Source organism: Petaurus breviceps, unplaced genomic scaffold (assembly GCF_028583685.1).
Source record: "Petaurus breviceps papuanus isolate PSGF00001 unplaced genomic scaffold, PetGlider_PUasm1.0 446, whole genome shotgun sequence".
NCBI lineage: Eukaryota > Metazoa > Chordata > Mammalia > Diprotodontia > Petauridae > Petaurus > Petaurus breviceps.
Window position 1 is genome coordinate 3,933,156 of NW_027186338.1, and position 12,212 is coordinate 3,945,367.

The window sequence follows — 12,212 nt, forward strand, 5'->3', positions numbered from 1 at the left end:
CACACACACACACACACACACACACACACACACACACACACACACACTGATCCATCAATAGACCACAACTAGGCATATACCTTAAGGAGATAAAAGAAAGAGGAAAAGGACCTATATGTACAAAACTGTTTATAGCAATTACTTTTGTTATAGCAAAGAACAGGAAACATGAGGGTGTCCATTATTTAGGGAATGTCTTGAATTAACTGTGGTATATAAATGTAATGGAATATTATTTCTTTGTAAGAAATGTCAAAAGACGGTTTCATATGACTATAGATAGCTTTAATTTCTTCATCTGAAAACTGCCTGTTCATATCCCTTGACTATTTATCAGTTGGGGAGTGACTTGTATTCTTATAAATTTACTCAGTTCTCTATTTTAGAAATGAGTCCTTTCAGAGACACTGACTATAAAAATTATTTCCCAGTTTCTGCTTTTCTTCTTATCTTAGTTGCATTGGCTTTGTTTGTGCAAAACCTTTTTAATTTAATGTAATCAAATTTACCCATTTTGCATTTCATAATGTTCTCTATCTCTTGTTTGGTCATAAATTCCTCCCATAGGACAATTTCAAAAGCTACATGTTGGATTTACTATATATTTTAAAATAAAAGTATAATGGTATTATGTACATAATTGCATTTAATAGACTCATAACTAAATGTATGCTATTCTTTTTTGTTCTACTATTTATACTTTCATTTCTAAAGTCACTTCATGGGATGTTTGGTCACCCCATATTGCAGGATTTGTGATAAGTTTTGGCAGAAACACAGCCATGAACAAATCTAGCTTGTGTGCAAACAAACCTTGCTGGTAGAAGATGAAATTGAGAAATTCAGTGAGGAATTTTCTATAGCATCCATATTGAATCTGCATATGCTTTACTATTCAATGACAGCAGTGCAAAGGTGGAAGCAGGGGACGAGGGACTTAGAAACATTTTCGAAAATATAGATCAGGAGAAAGGAGAGGAGAGAGGCCAAAGACTGGCAGCCTCCACAGAAGCCTCATGCCTCATGAATGTTTTCTTCAGAGAAAAAAATCAGCATATGCTGGTTAAGACAAGCCCTGACTAACCACATAGAGATGAGATTGGTTATATTTTAACAGACAGGAAAAAACTTGTGGACGTGGGAGTTTTCTATGAATCAGCTCTCTGTATACAGTCATACCACCTACTTAGGGCAGAGAGCCAGATATGACAAAGCTAGGAAAAGAGAAAAAGATGGGGCGTGTGATTCAAACCACTACATCCAGACCCATCAGATAGATAATGAATATAAATATGAATGAGATAATATTTGTGGATTGCTTGGCAGAGTTTCTGGCATATAGTAGTCATTTAAATGCTCATTCCCCCCTCTTACTTATTCCAAAAAGTTATTAATGATGAAAAATGGGCCATAGGTGCAAGAAAGGACATAGGCAAAGGCTCCAAAAATTTAAAGTCACCAAACAGTGATTAAGCCCTTAGTGTGTCCTAAGTTCTGGGATGCAAAGACCAAGGAGAAAACAGTCCCTTCCTTCAAGGAGATTCCAACCTAGCTGGAGGAGACATGTCCATATGGACATCTCTGCTTGTCGATTGATTGACTATGGTTTTTAAAGCCCTTTTGGTCTCCTTGCTCTGGTAATTGGTTTACATCAGTTAAACTTATTTATGCAATTTGTATATATTTTATAAATTATATGTATACACAAAAATATCTATACATACACATGTAAATCTACATATATTTGTATGTATGAACACATATGCATACACACGTATAGGAAGGAGGAAACCCAAAACATCTCATCTTCATCACCACCAGGGAAGCAGAAGGGGACCGATCATCCATTTATTGTCTTTTCTAAGCATCCTTATTTCCATTTCACCAGCTAATCAAAGCTCTTGACTCAGTAATGAGACCGAAACAAATTGGAATGGTCTAAATTGAGGGATAGGGTCTTTCCATTTATAGGCATATTCCCTAGCCCCTTCCACGTGGGCTGGCAGTGGTGAGAGTAAGCTGACTGTGCTTAGAAAATAGGTCATCCATTGCTAGACTGGAAAGGAAGGGGTCAGGTTGTAATGAGCTTTCAATGTCTAACTTAGAATTTATATCTGATCTTAGAGGTAATAGGAAGCCCCTGGAGTTTATTGAGTCAGGATATGACATGATCACTTGGACTTTGAGACATGGCAGTCAAGGGCAATACTGGTTTAGAATATAATCTCATTTGTAAAATCTTAAGGGGAAACATGATTGATGATTATGAACCATATCACCTCATAAAATGGAACTAAGCAATGGAAAATAAAACCAAATTAAAGAGAACTTAAGAGACCCAAACTGAGCAAAGTTAACAGGACATCTAAGGATGAAAATGGAAGGACAATAAGTGGAAGGAAAACGGAAAAGATATGCAAGGATTTTTATGGCAATTTTTTTTACACTATCAAGGGTGATTGAGCTATGAACTCATGCTTGAACTTACAATCCTGATGTACCTATAGAAAGATGGCACTAAAGAGAACAAAGATGGGAAAAACAACTGCGCCAGATGGCGTTTCCATGAACACGATCCACATTGGAAGCAGCAGAATTCCCTCTTCTGGCATTCACTGAGACCTGGTTCCCTCCAGATGACTTGGGTTGGCAGCTCTTTGCTTCATCCTACAAGTCACTTGGCATGATGGGATGGTCCCTATTGCTACTTCCAGACTCACCCTCTATTGCCACCACTCTGTCCTTCTTTGAAATTTATGAGTTTGGGTTCAAATTTAGCTGGCAGGCCAGATTCTGGAGGCCATTATCTATTGACCTTAGGAAATTTTCTCTATTTCCTCAATGAGTTTAGTGCCTGGATCACAGGCTTCCTCTCAACGGTAACTCTACTCTCATTCTAGGGGATGTCAAGATATCGTCGACAGACTTCAAATACCCTAACTACTCAGTTCCTCAGTCTACTCAAATCCCACATCCTATTTCATACCATCTCACAAGGATGGCCATACCCTTCATCTTAGAATTACTCACGAAGGTTCCACTTCCATATTCAAGAATTCTGAAATCCCTTTGATAAAAATCTATTGTAATTTCAATGTGATGCCTTACTATACTCTACTACCCCTAAGCTTATTCTTTGTCATCATCATGAGCTTCAATCTCTCCACCCCTTAGTACTTTCTCAGGACATCACTCCCCTCCTCTGGCTCTACTCTCCTCCCTTTCCAATCTCAACCTCTTGGTGAACCAGTTCAACTCTGCACTATCCTCTCCTCTAAAATCCCTTCCCTTCTTAGCCTACCACTGACCACACCTTGCTAAGACCCACCCTCACTCTTACCCAACCTCCCGCCATCCTACTCTTTCTATCCTACTCACGTATTCCTGAACAGAGCTGGACGAAAGAATGGACTGGGTCCACCACAAATTTATCTAATTTCATCTGGACGCTCACCACCAAAAGGCAATTCTTCTACTTTTCCCTAGCAAATTGGGTCTCATTCACCCAAAACAGATGGAAACCTTTTCTTCTCAAGAGCCTTCCAACATCCTGTCAACTGAGTCCTTTCCTCACATTGTACCAAAAAAACACATTCACCACTGTTCACCAAAAGATTTTTCTTCTTCTCTTCTCACTATCTTTATCACTCATCATATGCAGCCAATCCAAATTAATTCCCCTATTGTCCACATCAAAAAAGTGTATGTCTCCTTTGACATCTTGAATCTTATCACCTCTGTCAGGAAGTGAGTGGCAAATATAAGCTCTTTGAGGGCAGGCTCTGTTTTCATTTTTGTCTTTGTATCCCCAGAGCCTAGCACACAGTTGGCACTCAATAACTGCTTACTAATTGGTTGGCTGTGAGTATATTGAGGGGTTGATTTATGAGATAGTTATCTGAAAGAAAAGAAGATTTTAAAGGCTGGGGAAAAGCCTTGGACCATATTAATCCAAAATTATTCAAGATTCTTTGAACAAATTAACAACAGAAAGAACCTTGTTTGATGACCATTGAATGATAATTATCAGATGGTATATCAAATAGGAGACATGTGGTCACCAGAGGCGTTCATCATGGTGATAGAGCAGATTTTGAGTCCAATCCACATTGACGAGGCATTTCCTATGGATGGTGAAATGCGCCAGATGTTTGCAGGTAACAACTGACTGGTTGCATCAAATCTTGAACCACTGTGGAGATTCCTGGAAGAGGTCTGTAATGTCTCAACAGAGTTTGGTCTGGCCAGTCACAGGAAAAGCTAATCGGATGAAGAATGACTGCCATTTTCCAGATTGTGGCATGAGTTAGATGGATGACCCATAGACCTCATCCATTGTCATCTTCTTGAACGGCTAATTCAAATGAACAACAGTGCTTGGCACATAGTAGGCATTTAATATTTGTTGACTGACTAACAAGTTGTATCCAAAAGCAGACAGGAAGACAAAAGTAGGTTGGATTGCCTTTGGGAAATTACAGAACTCTTTTAATGACTACAAACTTCTCTTGGAAATAAAGGCACATCTTAATACCCAGGTTCCTGTAGATAGTGTGGCTATACAAGTCATAGAACATTTTAGTTTTAGAGAATTATAAATTAATATCCCTTAGAAGGCCACAGGGAGGTGCCTGGTGGGTGTGAACAAGCTGTGTTATGTAACAAATAAGGAACTATGAAAAAAAAAAACTGAAATAAAGAGAAATGTAGAATCAAAAAAGATGGGCTAGCCATGTGTGGAGACCAGTGGACAAACCATGTGCTTTGCTGGCATTTTTTCAATATTCAGAGAAATTAAGAAAGGATCCCTGGCAAGTCCAGTAAACCCCCTGTGGGGAACATAGGGGAGAACAGAAGAGTCACACAGACCCTGCAAGCATGGATAGGTTGCCATCTCGGTCAGTGGAGGAGAAATCCACATTGATAAGACGCAAATCAATTTGAGTATTTGATTACTTGAGAGGCTTCTAGGGTGACATGACTTTCCATAGTCATAAAGCTAGTTAAATATATTGAATCTTGAACCCAAGTTTTGTCTCCACCTCCAATTCTTTTTCCATTGTACACCTCAATATCTTCCCCAAAGAGTTGTAACTAGAGTATGATGGCCACAGCACCAATGTTTAGAGGGTACTGATGGCCAGCCCTTTAGGAGAGAAGAACAATTGAGCTCAGAACCTCCCTAGCTCTCTCTCTCCTCTACCCCCAGATGCCTCTTTAAGTAGCAAGTATCATTAATTAAAGTAGGAAGTTAGCAAATGGCTTTCTTCCTTCCGCAGCTGCCCACACTGCCCACACTCTAGATTAACTCCTTCAGCCCTGGCCCTACCCTGTGGTTTTCCCCTTCCCCTACCAATGGAATTTGTTTTGAGAAGCTCGTTTGAGGACCTGTTTGGTGAAATTTAAGTGGCATGAAAGTTGCCAGTTATAGCTCTAAGCTCTGGTGTTTGATAAAATGTTGAATGAATGTATGAAAGAAAAAAAGAATGAATAAATGAATGCATGAAATGCAAAGAACCTAGTAGTAACCAAGGGAGAAGCAAAATGACAGCCATATATGCCAGGATTCATTTTTTCACATCTGTGAAAGAACCTTTTGATTTTCCTTCATATAAAAGTCACTTCAGTCTTTGTAATGACATATTTATGTATATACATATATAGGTGTGTGTGTATGTATACACACACACACACTTGAATGCACCCTACAAACCCCTCGAATCTGTGCCAACAACCTAGTGATGGCTGCCAAGCCTCAAGCAGGAATGGAGGAGAGGACCAGGGATGAGTCTTAGCAGTCAGAACAATCACCACCCCAGGGGAAATAGGAACCTAGAACCTTTGGGTTTGAGGGTGAAAATGCCCCCCTTTGGCCCAGGGCACAAATGCAGGGAGGAGGGGTTGCTCTCCACCAAGGCAGATCTCAACCCACCCCTAGGGCTTAGTAAATGAGTCCAAGGGAGTTGTTGAGGGGAGGTGACTTGCCCAGTGTCATACAGCTAAGTATGAGATGGAAGATCTGAACCCAGACCTTGCTAACTATTCCATCACTCTCTTGGATGGGCCATGATGCCTGAATTCCTTACCTGGCAAGGAACACAGGGTGATCAGGGCGGCGATCCCCTCTGTAAAATGAGGGGGCTGCATTAGTCAGCCGCCTGGCCTATCTGTGTGCCAGGTGCTGTGCTAAGGGAGATCTCTTCAGGGCTTTTTCCAGCTCTACATCTCCAGATTGTAGAATCATGGCTCTATTTCCCACCCCACCCCCGTCGTCAGAGGAAGAGACTTAAAGAGCTCAGGAGATATCAGGGGAGAAGGATGGCATAAGAACCACCCCTTCTTAATTTTACTGTGTTCTCCCTAATTAATGGCCTTCCTCTAATGCCCTGTGAGGCCATGTTACAGATGAGGGCATTCAAGCCCACTGTGATCGAATAAGCATTTATGAGTTGTCTGCTGTGTTTGAGGCACTGTGTTGGGGGACAAAGACAACATGATAAGCAGTCTCTGCTCCCCACAGGGGAGGGGGGAAGGAAAGAGTGCTGACAAAGGACTCCCCGGATGTAGGCAAGGCTTGGTCCTTGAGGCAGGTCCTGCAGGACTCTAAGAGGTCCCAGGTCACTCTGCGCCAGAAGGGGGAGAGCTAGGACCCGGGGCCAGCGCCCTTTCTCTGAAAAGCCACAGAGCTCCAGTCCCCCGCCCACTCAGCCACACCAAGGCCCCTCCCTTCTGACTCACACGAAACCAACTTTACCCAAAAGTTGTCTGGCCAGTTACCTACTGGAAGACCAAGCCAGCTACAGCAGCAGGAGCCTGTCAGGCAAGTAGAGAGCTGGGCAGCCAGTGGGGAGGGGAGAGAGCCCGCCGGGTGGAGGATGAAGACCCTGGAGGAGAGCTGGAGGTGGACGGTGGGGACGGAGGGCAGGGCTGCCCTCCCATCAAGCTGGCATCCTGCAGCCGGGGAAGCTCAGGTGGCCTTTCTCCTGGCTACCAGGGTGTAGCAGCGTGCCACAGCCCCGGGGGTGTGTGCTCCTATCTAGACGTAGTTATTTTCCCCCAAGGGAAAGGTGGGGAATGGGTTTCCTCCGTTTGATTTAGCCAGGGCAAGTCTGGAAAGAAACCCCCCATCTAAAACATGGAGGGAGACCCAGGGGAGAGGAAGAAGAAGCTTGGGGGAATCCTATAGAGGCGTTAACAAATAGACTACGATGTCTGTAGGAAACACAGTGATTGTTAAATCCCAAGCCCATCCCATTTGGAATTCCTCACCCTTCTGCTGCTCATTTCACCCCCCTTTAGTTTCCAAGGAAAAGACAAATTCGGGCCAAGAAATCTGAGATGACAAATTCTGAATCACAGGAATCTGAGTTAATGAGGACAGGCCCTGGCATTTAACTGCTTCCAGTTAAAACTGGCCTCCCCGATGAGACTGTAAATTAGCTACAGGCAGAGATAGCGCCCTTTCTCTTCATTACAGAGCTAGGCACCAGGGGCCACTCAGTAATGGCTCATTTGATGTGGAAGTTTTGAGGGAGATCGCCCTGAGCTCGCCATCCTCCCAGATGCCCACCTCTGTGGCCCAACAGATCAGACTCCTCCTTCCAAGTCCATCCAAAAGAGCTCTTTCTGCTCAGGCTCTACTTTAACAGATGGTTCTAAAAGGGACGGTTCGGCTTCGTTTCAGAGCAGCTTCCTGTGTACGTGGTAGCTGTTTGGCTTATCTTTTGGTGTGGTACAGCAAGATGGATCGATTTCCGTTATGGGCTCATCGGACAAGTGAGGTTCGATCACAGGAGGCTGCCATGGGATTTAGAGCTGGAAAATCATTTAGTTCAATACTTCCCAACTTTTGAGTATGGGGAGCCCCTTTAAAATAATGGTAATAAAAAAGAGTCAGACTGCCACTAGGAGTTGTTGTAGTATTCAGAATATATGGGTAGGGTAGGCAAAGGAAAGCATGTAAGACTAACTAGGGTGGGGCAACAGGAGGTATGCTCCAGGGCACTGAAATTTAGAAGTCATATTTTTTGAGGGGGGAAGTATATGTATATGAAGGGCATCTAAGTGGTGCACTGGAGAGAGTGCCAGACCTGGTGTCAAGACCTGAGTTGAAATCTGGCCTCAGACACTTAGTAGCTGTGTGATCCTGGGCGAGTCACTTTACCCTGTTTGCCTCAGTTTCCTCATCTGTAAAATGAGCTGGAGAAGGAGATGGCAAACCACCCCAGTATTCCTCCCAAGAAAACTCCAAATGGGGTCACTAAAAGTTGGACATGACATGTTGTTGTCCCAAAGAAAATAATATTTATTCACCTTTACAAAGTTTGCTTCACAACAACAGATTAGGTCTCAGTTCCCTGCAAGTGGCTCATAAGGCAAAAAACTTCAGTTTATGTATGCCTTAAGCATCATAAAAGCAGCTCTAATTACTAATTACCCTCCCTGTGCAATTAAATTGTTCTAAATTGCTTCCATGGTTTTTTTATACAACAAATTACAAAGATAATTTGGAGGAGGGTTTACAGCTACTCACTTCTGGCCCTGGGACCAAAATACTTGTTACCACTCTGGGAGCAAGTCAGACAGGAGCAATCCTGGCTGAATTTCTCCCTGCTGCACTTGGTTCTCTTCTCCAAGAGTCGGCATTAGGAGCTCTTGTGACCTATGCAGCTTGGATCCCTCGGGCCACCTACTTCTCTTCCCAGATAAGCCTCCATCCACAAACTCCATGAGGTTGAGTGTGGTAGAAGGAGGCAGTAGGGAATGGTGGAAACTATCCTGGTCTCTGGAGTCAGGAGACAGAGGCATTGCTCCTTGCTGGGGCGCTAACCAACGATGATGTCTGGGTCAACTTCCTTCGGCTCAGTCTCCCAGACATAAGGACTTGCTCTGTATCCTCATTGCATGGGAGCCCCAACCCTGCAAAGTCTGTCGCTATGAGCCTGTAAGCACCATCAGGCTCAACTCCTCCTCATTTTACAGATGCAGAAACTGAGGCTCCCAGAGGGTTGAATGGTTTACCTAAAGTCCCAAGGGTTTTAAGTGAGGTGAGACAAATGAGGCAATTCCTACCCACAAGAAGCTTGCATTTCATTGCAGGGTTGGGGCTCCCATGCAATGAGAGACAAAGATGAATATGGGCAGAAGTAACATGAAGTGATTTCAAGAGGGATAGAGTGCTATGATGTGCTGGGGTGGGGTAGGGATCAGGTCAAGCCTCTGAGTTCCAGTTTCCTAGAGAATGGGGGAGGTGGGATTAAATGATCTCTAAGAATCCTCCCAACAATAAAATTCTGGATTTCTCTGACCATTATCTGAGAAATCAGTATGCATATCAACTTGGAACCAGGCTACTAAGTGGCTTTGTGAAGGACCACAGGCAATCCATATTATCTCTTATTTTCCCCATTTATAGAATGAGGAAGTTCTACTAGGGAAAAAAAAAAGCTTCACATTTTTTCACATTCTTTTTTAATTTTGAGTTCCAAATATATTAACATAGTATTTATTTAGTCTATGGAATGTATGTTTGCTTATTTATGTTATGGAGTCATTTAATTAGATGGACCCTTTGTAATTTTTCTGAGTAGTCTGAGATCCACAAGTTGGGAACCACTGATCTATTCTAATCACCTCACTTTTAAAGATGGGGAAACTGAGGTCCAGAGAAGTTAATTTCTTGGTTCCATTTGGTTCCTGGCTCTGAAATTATCACTAGGTGCTCTAAACTCCAGGAAACATTGTTGGGAGAGGGTTGTTTCTGTTTTTGTTTTCTTTTATTTTTATATCAGCATTTCTGATATGGGGGACTCCCAGGTTAGGAAAATGGTCAGCACTTTTTTGGTGAGGAGGGGAGAGATAACTAGAAGACTGATGAATTAAGGGACTGAGTCACGGTCCCATGGCCAGGATGGGATAGAGGCAAGACTCTATCCCCTAAGCTCTGCTGAGAGAGAGAGAGAGCCGAGGAGGGAGAGACAGAGAGAGAGAGAGACAGAGGGAAACAGAGAGGAAGAGGACAGAGAGAAGGAGAGAGGGACAGGGAGACAGAGGCAGAGACAGAGAGAGAGAAATGAGACGGAGAGGGAGAGACATAGATAGGGAGACAGAAAGAGAGAAAGAGACAGACAGATAGAAAGAAACTCTGCTGAGAGACAGAGAAGCAGTTTAACAAAACCACCCAGTACTTGCACTAAGCCTCAGAATAAGGAAGGCCTTGGCAGATGAGGGAGGGAGGGAGGGAGGTGCATCTGGCTGTAGCAGAATTGTTTCCTCATTAACTTACAAAGCCCCCCCCCCCCCAATCTGGGTCTTGCTCAGGAAAAGGGTGTTATAGGAAAGGTGGAAGGATGGGCACCCTGAGGAGAGTGAGAGACATCTGCAGGGCTGGCCCAGGGCCTGGGGTGCGGGGTCCAGGGTGCGGGGTCCAGGGTCTGAGATGGATGAGTCCCCTAACTTGGCTACTACCCCTTTCTCTGCATTCAGATAGTGGAGAAATGAGGATCTGACCTGGAAGAATGAGGGAGGGGCAGGAAGGAGAGGGAGGAAAATGGAAAGGAAGAAGTGGCCCCACTTAGGGTGTGTCCCTAGCCTCTGGAGGCTTCGGGAGCTGGCCTGGCAGCTCTAGAGAATCTGGGGAGGCCCTAGAGGCCTCCAGAGGGTGGTTTCCTGGGCCTGGCCTCTCTGGCCCCAGGCTCAGCTCTCAGACTGGGCTTCGTTGACCGGTTCTGGGTGAGAGTGGGTCTGGGCAGCCAGGGCTGGATTCCACTGGCTCCCTATTTCTCCTCCTTCACAGCCCTGCCCCCCTTCCCAGTGCCTCTGGGCAAAATGTAGTGCCTGAAAATAGGTTTGATTCTCATAGATCCTCATCCAAGTAATAACTGATAATAATGGCAACTATCTGGTGTAAGGGATAGAGTGCTAGGCTTTGGGGTCATGAAGACCCTAACTCTTTGTGAGTTCAGATCTGGCCTCAGACACGTCCCAGCTGTGTGACCCTGGGTAAGTCACTTTACCCTGTTTGCCTCACTTTCCTCATCTGTAAAATGAGCTGGAGAAGGAAATGACGAACCACTTCAGCATCTTTGCCAAAAAAAACCCCCAGGGTCACAAAGAGCTGGACAGGACTGAAACAACTCAACAAGACCTGAAATCAAATCCTGCCCAGATGCTGAATAGCTGTGCAAGCCTGGGCAAGCCACCGAACCCTTCTCATCCTCACTTTACTTCTCTGTAAAATGGGGATAATAATAGCAGCCATCTTCCAGGACTGTGGTGAGGATCAAATGAAATCCTGCTGGCAGACGCTTTGCAAACCTTCCGGCGCTGGCTGTAGAAATGCTGGCTGTTGTGCTCTGCTGGACATGAATATTGCTCACTCCTCTCGTGGGAAGCACGAGGGCCAGTGGGTGAGATGACATTCTGCAATCTGTGTTATTTCTGCTTCCCAGAGGAGGAGACTGAGGTTTAGGGACAGCTAAGACTTTCCCACCGTCACAAAGCAGCAGAGATGAGATCAGACCCAAGGCCCCCTGGCTTCAGCTCATCAGACTGCACCCCTTCCCAGCCCAGGTCTGAGGACCGGATCCATTAGACTCCTCCACCACCCGGAGCAGAGGGAAGAGTCCTGGGCTTAGGCTCAGAGGGTCTAGAATCTGACTGTTTCTGGCTCTTCTGCCCCAGTGTCCTGCTAGTCTCTGGGCCTAGAAAGACAAAAATGAAATCGTTCCTGACCTAGAGGACTTGACATTGGCAGGGGGGAGCTGCTTTTCTTTTCTAGCCCCCAGGTTCTTCTGTAAAATGAGCTAGTCTGAGTAGGTGACTTGAGGTCCTTTCCAGCCCTAAATATATGATCCAAGTGACTTTAAGAAGCCATCTCCCTCATTTTACAGATAAGAAAACTGAGGAACAGGGAAATTAAGGATCTTACCCAAGGTCACATAACTAGTAAATATCCAAGGTGGGAGTTGAACCTAGGTTTTCTTGACTCTAAGTCTGTTGCCCCAAATCCTATGCCTGCATCATCCCACCCCCTGACTTTCCCTGCCCCCCTACCCTACCTCCCCCCAGGGCTCCAGGCTTCTTCAATTGCTTTGCTTCATTTAAACTGTGGGAAGTATAAATTGAAACAGCTAACTCAGGGTTTCCTCTAGGCCCCTCCCTCTCCTCCCATATACAGCAAGGGGTAAGCACAGGGCCCCAACCATCCTGGG

At 44.5% G+C, this 12,212-nt stretch overlaps 1 protein-coding gene across 4 annotated transcripts in view; it reads left to right on the forward strand.

Moving 5' to 3' along the window:
- Positions 1-6,698: 6,698 nt before the first annotated feature.
- Positions 6,699-12,212, forward strand: part of CAPG (capping actin protein, gelsolin like) — a 21,178-nt gene continuing 15,664 nt past the window's right edge. For 3 of the 4 annotated variants that reach the window (XM_069101092.1, XM_069101095.1, XM_069101094.1), the window contains exon 1: positions 6,699-6,820. The gene's annotated coding sequence lies outside the window, so the exon portion shown is untranslated. Of the gene's footprint in view, positions 6,821-7,477; positions 7,698-12,212 lie in introns of all 4 variants that reach the window. The other variant, XM_069101093.1, reaches the window with a different exon arrangement.